This window comes from Tachyglossus aculeatus (assembly GCF_015852505.1).
Source record: "Tachyglossus aculeatus isolate mTacAcu1 chromosome 12 unlocalized genomic scaffold, mTacAcu1.pri SUPER_6_unloc_1, whole genome shotgun sequence".
Lineage (NCBI taxonomy): Eukaryota > Metazoa > Chordata > Mammalia > Monotremata > Tachyglossidae > Tachyglossus > Tachyglossus aculeatus.
This window is the reverse complement of record NW_024044828.1, coordinates 15103895-15117581: the sequence shown is the minus strand read 5'-3', so window position 1 is coordinate 15117581 and position 13687 is coordinate 15103895. Positions and strand designations below refer to the sequence as shown.

At 47.7% G+C, this 13687-nt stretch overlaps 1 protein-coding gene across 2 annotated transcripts in view; it reads right to left on the bottom strand.

The window, feature by feature from the left end:
- Nucleotides 1-12377, bottom strand: part of PRKCQ (protein kinase C theta) — a 94215-nt gene extending 81838 nt beyond the window's left edge. For both annotated transcript variants that reach the window (XM_038741391.1, XM_038741393.1), the window contains exon 1: nucleotides 12259-12377. The gene's annotated coding sequence lies outside the window, so the exon portion shown is untranslated. The remainder of the gene's footprint in view (nucleotides 1-12258) is intronic.
- Nucleotides 12378-13687: the final 1310 nt, after the last annotated feature.

The window sequence follows — 13687 nt, the reverse complement described above, 5'->3', positions numbered from 1 at the left end:
GTCCGAAGCAAATGTGGCTGACCAAAGTTTCAGCATTAAGAGACTGGACACCAGGAAATCTAGGGATCTATCTGTTCTCTGCCACTGGCTTAGAGTTCAATCAATTGAACCATCAATATAATTTATTGAGTGCTTGCTCTTTGAAGAGCACTGGCCTAAGTGCTAGGGAGAGAGTATAATGGAGTAAATAGACACAACCCCTGCCCTCAAGGAGTTTGCCGTTTAGTAGGGGAGACAAACACTAAAGTAAATTACAAATAAGGAGATGTGACAAAGTTTAAAGATCTGTACAGAAGTGGCAGTGGGAGAGGGGGTGAATACCCAAGTGCTTAGGTAAGGAGGATGTGCTTTAGTGGCATGGAGGGGGGAAATAGGGTGGGGAAATGAGAGGTTAATTAGGGAAGGCCTCCTGGAGATGTGAAGATAAGGGGGAGTAGTGGTCTCCTGGATGTGAAAGGGAAGAAAGTTCTAGGTAGGAGGCAGGGTGAGAGCAAGAGGTCAGTGGAATAAGATGGGAAAGGCTTTTGTCCATAAACCACAAACACATTTTCATTATTTTTGCCAACATTATCACTCATTTTGTATTGCCTGGATATATTTATGAACATATTTATACTCTCTTTGGCACTCATGTTATAAGTGTATTCAGTTATTTATTTTGACTATTTTAGTTGTAAATGTATTTTTGCTTTGTTTCCCCTATTAGAGTGTAAACTCTGTGTGGGCAGGAAAAGTGTCATTTTGTTATTTGGTACTTCCCAAGCACTGAGTATAGGGCACCATACCAAGTGGACACCCAATAAATGCTGCTAATATTACTACTGCTATTACTATTTGACTGAATTTGAGGAAAAGGAAAATGTGACAAGTTTTTTTGAGAATGCCCTTGGAAATAATGACTCTCTACAAAGACAAGGCACATTACCCTGGAAACTGGGAAGCAGTATGGCCCAGTGGATAAAGCACGGGCCTGGGAGCCAGAAGACTTGGGTTCTAAGCCACTTGCCTGCTATATGACCCTGGGCAAGTCACTTAACTTCTCTGGGCTTCAGTTTCTTCAACTGAAAAATGGGGATTAACTACCTGTTTCCCCCTGCTACTTATACTGTGAGCCCCTTATGTGGGGCAGGGGCCAGGTCCAACCAGTTAACTTGTACCTATCGCGGAGCCTAGAACAGTGTGTGACACATAGTAAGTGCTTAACAAATATCATTAAACAAAAAAAACTGGAGTAAAAACCCAGCTCACTCCCAGTGGGCTGCGGCAAATAACAGATGTAATTGTGCTAGGCTATGCTGTTGGAGTGCACAGGAAAAACTGAAAGTGTGCCCCATGTCCCAGGGTAATCCCCGGATTTTGGGGGTCTCCCTTTTTACTCCTCTCATTCTTGATGTACTCTGGTCACTCTAGATTCAGTTCCCAGCTACGGTCCTGGAGAAGTTCAGCTGGGCATTGCTCCCTCACCAGCCCTTCAGCCTAGCTGCGACTGCAACATTGGCTGATTCGCTTCCTTCCCCTCCCTCCCTTACTCCTGCAGTGCAGTGATAAACTGGGAGTTCTGATTTCTGGTTTGGAAGACCCCAGTGTGTTCCTATGACAGATCTATGAACTGTACTGGAGTGTAGAAAACCCCCAAACTTGGGCCGACACCTCCTTCCACATCCATTTGTGGCCAACGATCCAGTCCCCACTGTGTTCATGTTCAAAAACGATCCCGTCTCAACGTTGGTTTGCTACTTGCAGGACCCAGCTCTATCCCTGTGTCACCCTATATTCTTGTGAGCCACCGATCAGGGGCAGTAATTGGCCACCTAGCACACCTTTCCTTACCTGTATGTTCCCTTACCCAGTTATAGACCCCACAGACATCCATTAAACAGAAGTGACCTCTTAGGTGGGGTGGGAGGTGTGTACCTGATGGCAGGAATTCCATCATTTCTAGAGAACCTTCAGGAGGCGGGGTTGCTGAGTGGAAAGAGCATGGGACCGAGAGCCGGGAGACTTGGGTTCATGTCCGTGCCCCACTCCAGGTCTACTGTATGACCTTGGACAAGTCTCTTAAATGATCTGGGCCTCAGTTTTCTCATCTTCAAAATGGGGATAAAATGGATTGTGAGCCCTGTGTGGGACAGGGATTGGGCCAGATCTTTGAACTTGTATTTATCCCAGCCCTTAGTATATAATAACCAGCTGACAGATTACATTGTTATTTTATTATTAGTAGAATCATTATTAGTAGTCTTATTATTGTTATAATGTGCATCACACCCCCACCCACCCCCAATCTCAAAGTATCCTTGCCACATCCTCGGCAAACTTGTTTTCAACAGGCATTCTAGATTTCTATCACTTGGCTGTTCTCACTGAGTCCTGAATGATTTGATTGAAACTAAAACTCTGATCCAGGTACAAAGAAAACCCAGATCACCTGACCCACTACTTACTCGTCTCCTTCAGGCAGTGGTAAACCTCAACTGCAGCCCCTCATCTGCCTGGGTTCCCGCCTCCCCCCTACCCCCCCAACACACTTTGTGTTCCTCAACACCTACCCCTGCTTGGCACCTGCCGGGGCCCCAAATTCACATCAAGGACAAAGGGCCGCAGTAAGTACCGTGCCAGTCCTCCAGATAGGCTCACTGTGCCAGGCCGGGGCCAGACAGAACTGCAAATAGAAACGGGCTTCAACAGAGCAGCTGCAGCTGAGGTGAGAGTGTCTGCGTGGAAAACGGCATTGCCCCACGACAATGTCTTTCTACTCACAGGGTAGCAATAGAGACTGTGAGGTACCACACACCCAGGAGGGGTGGGGATGGGGGTACAAGCAGCCATTCTGGCTGCAGGCCAGTATCAGCTGCAGCTCAAGCACCAGTTTCCATGTTTGGAGGCAGGGAGCCGCCAACCCAGACCCCCACTCCCCTACCCTTGCCCCTCTCCTCTGTCCATGCTCACCTCTACTAGGACAGTGTGGGCACCATGGAGGTTCCTGGGTGGCAGTATGGTTTTCTAGGGCTCCAGCCACCTTGTAACAGATCCAGAAGTGAAAACGTGATTGCTCTATGAACCCAGAAGCTCAGGTATAAATTGGAAAATGGCAGGATCCGACAAAGTGCAAGGGTTAGAAGAGCTGAAGGGGTCGGGGCAGCACAGACACTCTGGCCAGAGAAAAGGTAGAGTGGCTGGAAAGAAGAAAGACTCCCAGTAGTGGTAGTAGAAATTGTCAGCTGTGTGACTTTGGGCAAGTCACTTAACTTCTCTGTGCCTCAGTGACCTCATCTGTAAAATGGGGATTAAGACTGTGAGCCCCCCGTGGGACAACCTGATCACCTTGTAACCTCCCAAGTGCTTAGAACAGTGCTTTCCACATAGTAAGCACTTAATAAATGCCATTATTATTATTGTTATGGAGCACCTACTGAACGTGATGCACTATGCTAAGCACCTGGAAAGTACACAGAAGCCCAAGACACTGACTGCCCATAAGGAGCTTTCCCTCCAATAGGGAAGACAGGCATAGAAATATTCACAAGCAGTGGAGTCAGAGTAAATAAAATTGAGCCAAATACACATTACTTCACAAGTGCTGACGATGGGGAAGGGCATAAATAAACACTTCAGAGCAAGAGGTGTTTCAAGGATTTAATAAGGTTTGGTGTACTGATGGTCTGCGAATACTTGTTGAAGGAGGTGAGAATTTAGGAGGGCTTTGAAGATGGTTGATTTGGGGAGTACCAGATGAGAGGGAGTGAGAAGGATGAGAATGGATAGGCTTGAGCTTGCTCTATTCCTCTAAGAAACTCCAAAGCCTCATTTGCTTTCACAAAACCTCGGAGAAGCGGTCCTGCTGACAGCTTGGTTCAGCGGCTAGGAAGCAGCTCGGTCATTCCTGAGTCTGAAAAATCTAATCCTAACTTGCTGTGAGAACCCAAGCAAACTACAAAAAAGATCCAGGGACTAAATGCAGATACTTGTCCCCGGGCCAAAATACTATGGTGATGATGTTCTATTTGGTGGGTGGAATGGCTCCAGGGGATTAGGAAGCCTTTTGTGTAGGGTCATGTGCATGCACAGCAAGAACTCTTCAACCCTCAGTTCTTGAGTGGCAGCATGATGAAATGTCTCATCACATTGAGTTCATATTATTCTGGCACCAGCTTCAGCCTCCGGGCAACTTCTCAGCTAGCCTGAACCCCATGGAGGCTTGGGAGCACCTCAGGGTTGCTTGGGAGACTCAGTGGGGGTCCAGACCCATTTCAGGCCAAGGGCATCCTTGGGCTTGCCACTGCTTTTGGTCCAAAGTTCCAGTGGACCTAGCCAATCCCAATGTGATCCAAAGCAATCAATCAGTGGTATTTATTGAGTGTTTACTGGGTGCAGAGCACTATAATAATAATAATAATAATAGTAATGGCATTTATTAAGTGCTTACTATGTGCAAAGCACTGTTCTAAGCACTATACTTGGGAGAGTACAGTATAACGTAGCAAGCCAGGCCCAGAGGTCTCCTTTGGAGCCTGCTGGATTCACAGTAGAGGATACCTTCCTTCCCACCTAGAGAGGGTTCCCAAACTAGAAGCCATCCTGGGCTGGCCTGGGCATGCCCCCCCCCCCCCCCCCCCCCCAAGTCTGACCCAGCCTGCTGTTGGTTTCACAGAACCGGGCACGGCTAAGGCACACGGTGTTCAGGGACCCTGGAGTCCCGGAAAGCTCCATGGAGTGTTTGCTAGCCCTGGAAAGTGTTTGAGTTCTTTTCTGAGGAAGGACCGGGGTAAATATTTAAACAAACGGTAAAGCTGGAAAAGGGTTTTTTATGAATTGCCAAAAGCACCAAACACCGTGAGAGCACCCTTGGGTCCTGTCCCCTGGAAGCCTCTAGACTGAACTGTGGAAAAAGGCCAACTTTGAAAACACTCCTGTTGCCTTGCCGGTGACTCTATCTTTGGGTGCACTGGCTTGAACTTTGGTGTCCAAGGTGCCCGATGACCTGCTTCTCACATGGTAATTTACACTGGATTCAGCGTGGACAAGTTAGAGCAGCACCGGGATGCCCCCACAGGGCTGGTACTAATTAGCAAGTCAATGCAAACACTTACAAGGCGCTAGATAAGTGGGAAGGGACTTCCTTCCAGAGAAACTCCGGGGTAAGAGGTGCTCCGCTGCCAGATCTTCTAAGTTGTCCACCTTTGTCAAATGACATTATTCACAAGAATTCCCTTCGGGTTTAAACTACAGCCAGAAACTTGGTGCATTTCAGTTCTTTCACCCTACCCCACCCAATTTGAAAAAAAAAAAACACCCCTAAACCCAGCTGAATACAGTGTTTGGCTAAAGGATCTCTGTACAATATCCAGAGTTTCATGTATTACCCTGATAAGATGAATGAAAAGAGGCCAGGGCAGTTTTTAATGATTTCTGTATTCAGTACTGATTGGTTTGAGTTTTTCTTTCCATGTTTAATTAAAATAACTTTGAAACCAAAACAGTAATATTCCAAGAATCATCACTTGGGAAAAGAGCTGCTGATGTAATTCTCATGTTCTGGGAGGAATGCTACGAAAACTTGAAAAGAGTCGAAGGACACACCAGGGCAATAAAGGGAAACTATGGTAGGAGTTATATGTGCTGTGTGCCTCTGATCTTTAAAAAAAGAAAAAAATGGAAAAAATGTTATTCGATATTTTCCTCTCTGGACTTCTGAATCACACCTACTTGCCTTTGCTGCTAGATCCATCTTTCGTTCCTGTGAACTCAGCAGAGATGGTTTAAGCTATAGAAAAGTAATTATGTACTTCCCAAGCACTTAGTACAATGCTCTGCACACAGTAAGCGCTCAATAAATCTGATTGAATGAATGAATGCTCCAAACTTATTATAATAAAAAGATTTATTAATGAGAAGGACAATTGTCTTAGAAGCCGAAGGAACTCAGGTTGTTCTTCTTGAGTCCCAGGATGAAACTATGATTCTGGAAATCGGTAAGCGTGCTCCAAAGTAGAATTTGATTTGACCAAGGCTAAGAGAGGATCGATCTGGAACCCCATGATGGTGCAGGTTTGTGGCTTTTTACCACCCAACCACACTAAAGAAAAGATCCAGGAAATTTCCTGGAAAGACAATAACTGAATCCCTGGGCACAATGGAGTGGAAAGTACCTAATGTCAAATTAAGTATAACTATTTGAGGGGAGGGTGGGGAGAGGAGAGGAAGGATGGGCAAAGGCGGCAGTTTTGGGGGACAGATTTTCAATTATGCCTGAGACAGTCAAAGACTGCCTGACCAGAAAACCCGGATATTGATTCATTCATTCAATCGTATTTATTGAGCGCTTACTGTGTGCAGACCACTGTACTAAGAGCTTGGGAAATACAAGTCAGCAACATATAGAGATGGTCCCTACCCAACAACGGGCTCACAGTCTAGAAGGGGGAGACAGACAACAAAACAAAACATGTAGACAGGTGTCAAAATCGTCAGAACAAATAGAATTATAGCTATGTGCACATCATTAACACAATAAATGGAACAGTAAATATGTAAAAGTAAAATAAATAGAGTAATAAATCTGTACAAATATATACAAGTGCTGTGGGGATAGAAATAGTCATGGGGAACTCTTACCATCAAAAAGTTATTTATTATTCTCACCAATCAACTATTACTAAAAGGCTGGTTCAAAGTTTTCCAGTTGAATTTCAACTCTGCTGGATAAAGGATTCCAGAATCTTATCATAGACTTGCATCGTAAACTCACTCTTTGTCTACCATGAGCCAAATCTAATTCATGGCTAAAGAAGAATTTTTTCTTTCTTTCCCATATTGCTAGAGAGGAGCAGACAATAGTGTACAGCAACGAAGTAAGAAAGTTTATCGGGGAGGAGGACTGGACAGATGGCATATTTGGGGAATATCAGAGCACAGATTATGTCATTACTTCTATTTATTTATATTATTAATGTGTATATACCTATAATTCTCATTTATTGATATTGGCACTATCGATGCCTATTTACTTGCTTTGATGCCTGTCTCCCCCTTCTAGACTGTGAGCCCCCTGTGGGCAGGGATTGTCTCTGTTCCTCAATTGTACTTTCCAAGCGCTTAGTACAGTGCTCTGCACACAGTAAGAGCTCAGTAAATACGACTGAATGAATGAATGGGGAAATAAGGAAGATATTAACCTAACTTTAGAGTTGCTCTGCAGAGCCCAGATTGGGGAGAAGCAATATTATTATTAAACCTGGGGCATGGTATCTATGCAAAGCTACCAAGTCCTCAAGTCAAGAGATTTATCTTGTTTGGCGCTTTGAACCACCATTTGAGAGTGAGACGGAAGTGGAAACCGTACAGCCGACAATTTTGGAGGATTTAGATAATCAAAAAGAATAATCGTAAATACGTCTTGAAGTAAATCAGAGTCAGGAGTAGCCTCAGGTCAGAGACAAATGTTTTGAGGCAAAAAAACAACCACCGGTAAACATAACTGTTAACCTGGAGGAGTTTGACTGCAATTTTTTTTTTTTTGTAAGAGGCAGGACAGGGGAGGGCGTGTGTCTGCATGTCTGTAACTCTAAGTCAATGAAAGAAAGAAACTAACAAGATGGTTGGCACCGACCACCTGCTGGAAAACAATAGCACAAATAGCTGAAAGCCTACAAACAAGAGATCCTAAAAACAGCTGTGCATAACTTCGGATGTAATTTGCAAAGAAATCAGTCAACGTTCCCCTCCATCCTGTTAGACTCAGCATATTTCAATGGCAGGCGAACACATCTGCTGCCAGCCAGGCGTATCACCAGTTACCTTGCGATTATGACAAAAGTGAATCATGATAATCAAAGGGCCAGAGTTGATTCAGGAGGTTGTGCAAGGCGACAGGGCTCGCCTCCCAAACATCCCTGGCCCCAAAGCTTGCTTCACGAGATCAAGTCCCGGGAAGCCAGTTAGTTGAGCTCTTAATTATAGCATTTGTTAGGTGATTACTATGTACCAAAGGCTGGGGAAGATACAAGCAAATCGGGTTGGACACAGTCCCTGTCCCATGTGGGGCTCACAGTCTTAATCCCCATTTTACAGATGAGGGAATTGAAGCCCAGAGAAGTGAAATGACTTGCCCAAGGTCACACAGCAGAGAAGTGGTGGAGCTGAGATTACAACCCGTAACCTTTCAACTTCCAGGACCAAACTCTATCCACTACGCCAGGTTGCTTCTCAGTATCTCTTAGGCCCTCGGCATCGCTCATTTGAACAAAGGCACTTTGGGGAAGAGCCTGGCCAGATTAAGGTAACGAGGCCAAGGAGGAAAACATAAAGCCGTCCCATCTGACACCCTGTACAACATGCAATTCTGGGAAGGTCTTCGACTTTTCCCCTTCCTGCAGTTTAGTTTAGCTTCCGTCTCCCCAGGTAGATGAAAACTCCTTGAAGGCGGGCACACTAGTGCTCTGTCACAAGCGCTCAATACAGGGCTTTGCATACGTTAAGCGCTCAATGACTACCGCTGTTTGATTGATTGATGTCTCCTTTTGAGATTTGTGGCAAAGGTGCCTAGATATAGCCTCCTCATGTGACACGGTTTTATTTTTTGCCACTGACCACGTGGTGAAATCCTATTCCCCCTGGCCCCTGCCCACCGTCTCACCTTTTCCCTCCCCTCTCTAGCATGGGGCAGACCTCAAGAATCTTTGTGCAACTTTTAGCTGGCTCGGTCACTCAAATCATATCTATAATTCCATTTATTTATATTGATGCCTGTTTACTTGTTTTGATGTTCATCTCTCCTCCTCCCCCTTCTCCCCCCGACCTTTCTGGACTGTAAACCCGGTGTGGGCAGGGATTATCTCTATTGCTGAATTGTACTTTCCAAGCGCTTAGTACAGTGCTCTGCACACAGTAAGAGCTCAATAAATCTGATCTAATGAATGAATTAAATCACTGGAAGGCTAAGGGCCCCGTGGCCCTCCTTGGCCAAGAGAACAGCACGGCCCTGGAAGTCAGAAGGACTAGGTTCTTACCCTGGCTCTGCCACTTGTCTGCTTTGTGACCTGGGACAAGTACCTTAACCTCTCTGTGCCTCAGTTCCCTCATCTGTAAAATGGGGGTTATTCATTCATTGTTGTATTTACTGAGCACTTACTGTGTGCAGAGCACTGTACTAAGCGCTTGGGGAGTACAAATCAGCAACATATAGAGATGGTCCCTACCCAACAACGGGCTCAAAGTCTAGAAGGCCATGGTACAGGGATTGTGTTTAACCTGAATAACCTGTATCTACCTCAGAGCTTAGTACAGAGCCTGGAACATTGTAATCGCTTAACAAATACCCGACTCCACCACTTGTTTGCAGTGTGACCTTGAGCAAGTCACTTCACTTCTCTGGGCCTCAGTGAACTCATCGTTAATTTGGGACTGTGAGCCCCATGTGGGACAACCTGATTACCTTGTAAGAAGCAGCTTGGCTCACTGGAAAGAGCACAGGCTTGGGAGTCAGAGGTCAGGGGGTCTAATCCCGGCTCTGCCAACTATCAGCTGTGTGACCTTGGGCAAGTCACTTAGCTTCTCTGGGCCTCAGTTACTTCATCTGTAAAATGGGGATTAAGACTGTAAGCCCCACAGGGGACAACCTGATCACCTTGTATCCTCCCTGGCGCTTGTAACAGTGCTTTGCACATAGTAAGTGCTTAACAAATGCCATCATTATTAGTATTATTATTATTGCTACACCAGTGCTTAGAACAGTGCCTGGCACACAGTAAGCGCCTAATACTGTAATAATAATAAAAATGAGGATTGAAACTGTGAGCCCCATGTGGGACAGGGACTGTGTCCAACCCGATTTGCTTGTCCCCACCCCAGCGCTTAGTACAGTGCCTGGCACACAGCAAGCGCTTAACAAATACCATTATTATTATTATACAATAAAACACGACAGGGAGCGCCTCCCTCTTCCCCCAGGACAGTGAGCACTGTTCACCTTTCTCTATCGTGACCGACCTAACTCACCCAAGGCTGTTTACATCCCTCTCTCTGCTCCTTAGCGTCTTGAAACGGCCGCCCCCGGGCTACGTTGTAAACTCCTTCGGGGCAGGATGACTCTGTCGTCCACTCCCAAGCGCGTAGAGCAGCGCTCTGCACAGAGTAGGCGCTCAACACCTCCTAGCGATGGGTGGGATGGGGGCGTCCCTCCCCCGTCCTGACTGCGGAAATCCAAAGGAGGGCCCGAGTGGGGAAGGGCCCTGCCCTAGGCTTAGTTGGCATTCAACCCTGCCCGAGCCTCGGGACCCCAGGGCCGCCTTTTCCTCGCCAATGCCCCTCGTGTGGCCCTCCGAACCCACAGACCAACCGACCGATGGGGGAGATGATAATAATAATAATAATAATAATGGTATCTGTCAAGCGCTAACTAGGTGCCAAGCACTGTTCTAAACACCGGGGTGGATACAGTAACAATAATAATGATGATGATGGTATTAGTTAAGCGCTTACTATGTGCCGAGCACTGTTCTAAGCGCCGGGGTGGGTACAATAATAATAATAATGGTATTTGTTAAGCGCTTACTAGGTGCCAAGCACTGTTCTTGGCGCCGGGGTGGATACAGTAGATACCCACAGACCAACCGACCGATGGGGGAGATGATAATATAATAATAATAATGGTATCTGTCAAGCGCTAACTAGGTGCCAAGCACTGTTCTAAACACCGGGGTGGATACAGTAACAATAATAATGATGATGATGGTATTAGTTAAGTGCTTACTATGTGCCGAGTACTGTTCTAAGCGCCGGGGTGGGTACAATAATAATAATAATAGTATTTGCTTTGCTCTTACTAGGTGCCAAGCACTGTCCTAAGCGCCGGGGTGGATACAGTAGATACCCACAGACCAACCGACCGATGGGGGAGATGATAATAATAATAATAATAATGGTATCTGTCAAGCGCTAACTAGGTGCCAAGCACTGTTCTAAACACCGGGGTGGATACAGTAACAATAATAATGATGATGATGGTATTAGTTAAGCGCTTACTATGTGCCGAGTACTGTTCTAAGCGCCGGGGTGGGTACAATAATAATAATAATAGTATTTGCTTTGCTCTTACTAGGTGCCAAGCACTGTCCTAAGCGCCGGGGTGGATACAATAATAATAATAATGGTATTTGTTTTGCTCTTACTAGGTGCCATGCACTGTTTTGAGCGCCGGGGTGATACAAGGTCATCAGGTTGGCCCCCTTGGGGCTCACAGTCTTCATCCCCATTTTACAGATGAGGTCGCTGAGGCCCAGAGAAGTGAAGTGACTTGCCCAAGGTCACACAGCAAACAAGTGGTGCACTCGGGTATTTGTTAAGCGCTTGCAATGTGCCAGGCACCGTATTGAGCCCTGGGGTGGGTACAAGTTATTCAGGTTGGACACAATCCCCGTCCCACGGCCTTAATCCCCATTTTACGGACGAGGGAACTGAGGCCCAGAGACGTGAAGTGGCTCGCCCAGCGTCACCCAGCAGACAAGGGGCGAGGCGGGATTAGAACCCGCGTCCTGTGAGTCGCAAACCCGGGCTCTTTCCGCTAAAGCTGCGCCGCTTCTCTGAGGGCAGAGCAGGGGGCAGAGAGGCGGAGGTCCCGGGCCCAGGATGGGCAGCCCTCGGCGCGCCCTTGCCCGCCCTAACCTCGCCCCATCAATCAATCAATCGTATTTATTGAGCGCTTACTGTGTGCAGAGCACTGTACTAGGCGCTTGGGAAGGACAAGTTGGCAACACATAGAGGCGGTCCCTACCCAACAGTGGGCTCACAGTCTAGAAGACTGTGTAGAAGACGTTGTTAAGTTGGGGCTCCCTCCCTGCAGCAGCTCCGGCTCCTTCCCCCGGGCCCCATCCCGGGCAGGGGGCACGGCAGAGAGGGGCACGAGAGGGCAGGGCGCCTCTGTGAGCCCATCATCATCATCATCAATCGTATTTATTGAGCGCTTACTGTGTGCAGAGCACTGTACTAAGCGCTTGGGAAGTACAAGGTGGCAACATATAGAGACAGTCCCTACCCAACTCTGGGCTCACAGTCTAAAAGCCCACTGTTGGGTAGGGACTGGCTCTATATGTTGCCAACTTGTACTTCCCAAGCGCTTAGTACAGTGCTCTGCACACAGTAAGAGCTCAAAAAATACGATTGATTGATTGATTGATTGAAAGTTGGCACGGAGGCGGTTGTACCTCCCCCCTTCTCGCCCCCCGCCCGCCTCTCCCGTCCCGCCGCCGAGGGAGCCCCTACCTGTTGGGTGGGCGCTAAGCGCTGGCTGGTGCTGCTCCGGGGGGCACCGGGGGCACGGCGGGCACCGGGCCCAGCGAGGAGAGGGCTGCTCCCCCGGCGGCCGCGCCGGGCGCTGAGCTGGACGCCCTCCTCCTTGGGCTGCGCGCCGCGCCTCTGCCGAGGGGGAGGGCACAGGCCCGGGAAATGCAGGGGGCGGGGGCACCGGGCCGGCGGGGAGAGGTGGGCACGACGGGCAGGACGGGGGGCGAGGGGGACGGAAAACGGGGGAGGCAGAGGGACCAGGAAACTGGCAGCCTCCCACCTCGGTTCTTCTCTCTCCGCTCCCTCCAGCCCCTCTGCCCGCGAGGGTGTGTGTCTGTGTGTTTGGGAAGGGGGAGGGGGCTCACCTCATCCTTACCAGATTACTGGGAGGGAAGGGCCTCGAGATGTAGGACAAGCCGCCAAACCTTTAGAAGAGTCCCATCCAGGTGTCCAGGTTGATGACAACCAGGTTAAGCGCTTAGTACAGTGCCCTGCAATCAATCAATCAATCAATCGTATTTATTGAGCGCTTGCTGTGTGCAGAGCACTGTACTAAGCGCTTGGGAAGTACAAGTTGGCAACATATAGAGACAGTCCCTACCCAACAGTGGGATGGAATGAATGATGATGGTATTGGTTAAGCACTTACTACGTGCCAAGCGCAGTTCTAAGCTCTGGGGTAGATACAAGTTTGCCAGGTTGTCCCACGTGGGGCTCACAGTCTTCACCCCCATTTTACAGGTGAGGTCACTGAGGCACAGAGGAGTTGAAGCGACTTGCCCAAAGTCACATATCTGACAAGAGCCGGAGCCGGAATTAGAACCCATACCTCTGACTCCCAAGACCGTGCTCTTTCCACTAAGCCACGCTGCACCTCTATGCCAAGGTTAGACTAGGGAGATGACAAAACGCCACTAACAGACTTCAAGGTTTTCTTCTCTACCCCCACTTTAAAATAATCGTGGTATTTGTTAGGCGCTCAGTATGTGCCCAGCACTGGACTAAATGCAGGGGTAGATAAAAGATCATCAGGTCAGAACAACTCCCTGTCCCACAAAGGGCAAGTCTAAGGGCAAGGAAGAAAGGGTATTTAATTTCCATCTTACAGATGAGGAAACTGAGGACAGAGTACTTAAATGACTTGCCCAGTCCTCTGATCCTAGCCCCATGCTCTTTCCCCTAGACCACACTGCACTTGCATTTGCACTGCACTTGCAGCTGGAAGGATCTCCTGATGGTAAGGGGTACTAAGAACTAGATAGGGACCCTGGGAGACGATTTGAAACTTGGCCAGACACCATGTCTGTGGGATGGTTTTACTGCATTCGTGCTGGCACGAAGATCCTATTTGAAAGTCTATAATTGTAGTATTTCTGTGGTTTGCTGTACTACTTGCTAAGTAACCTGA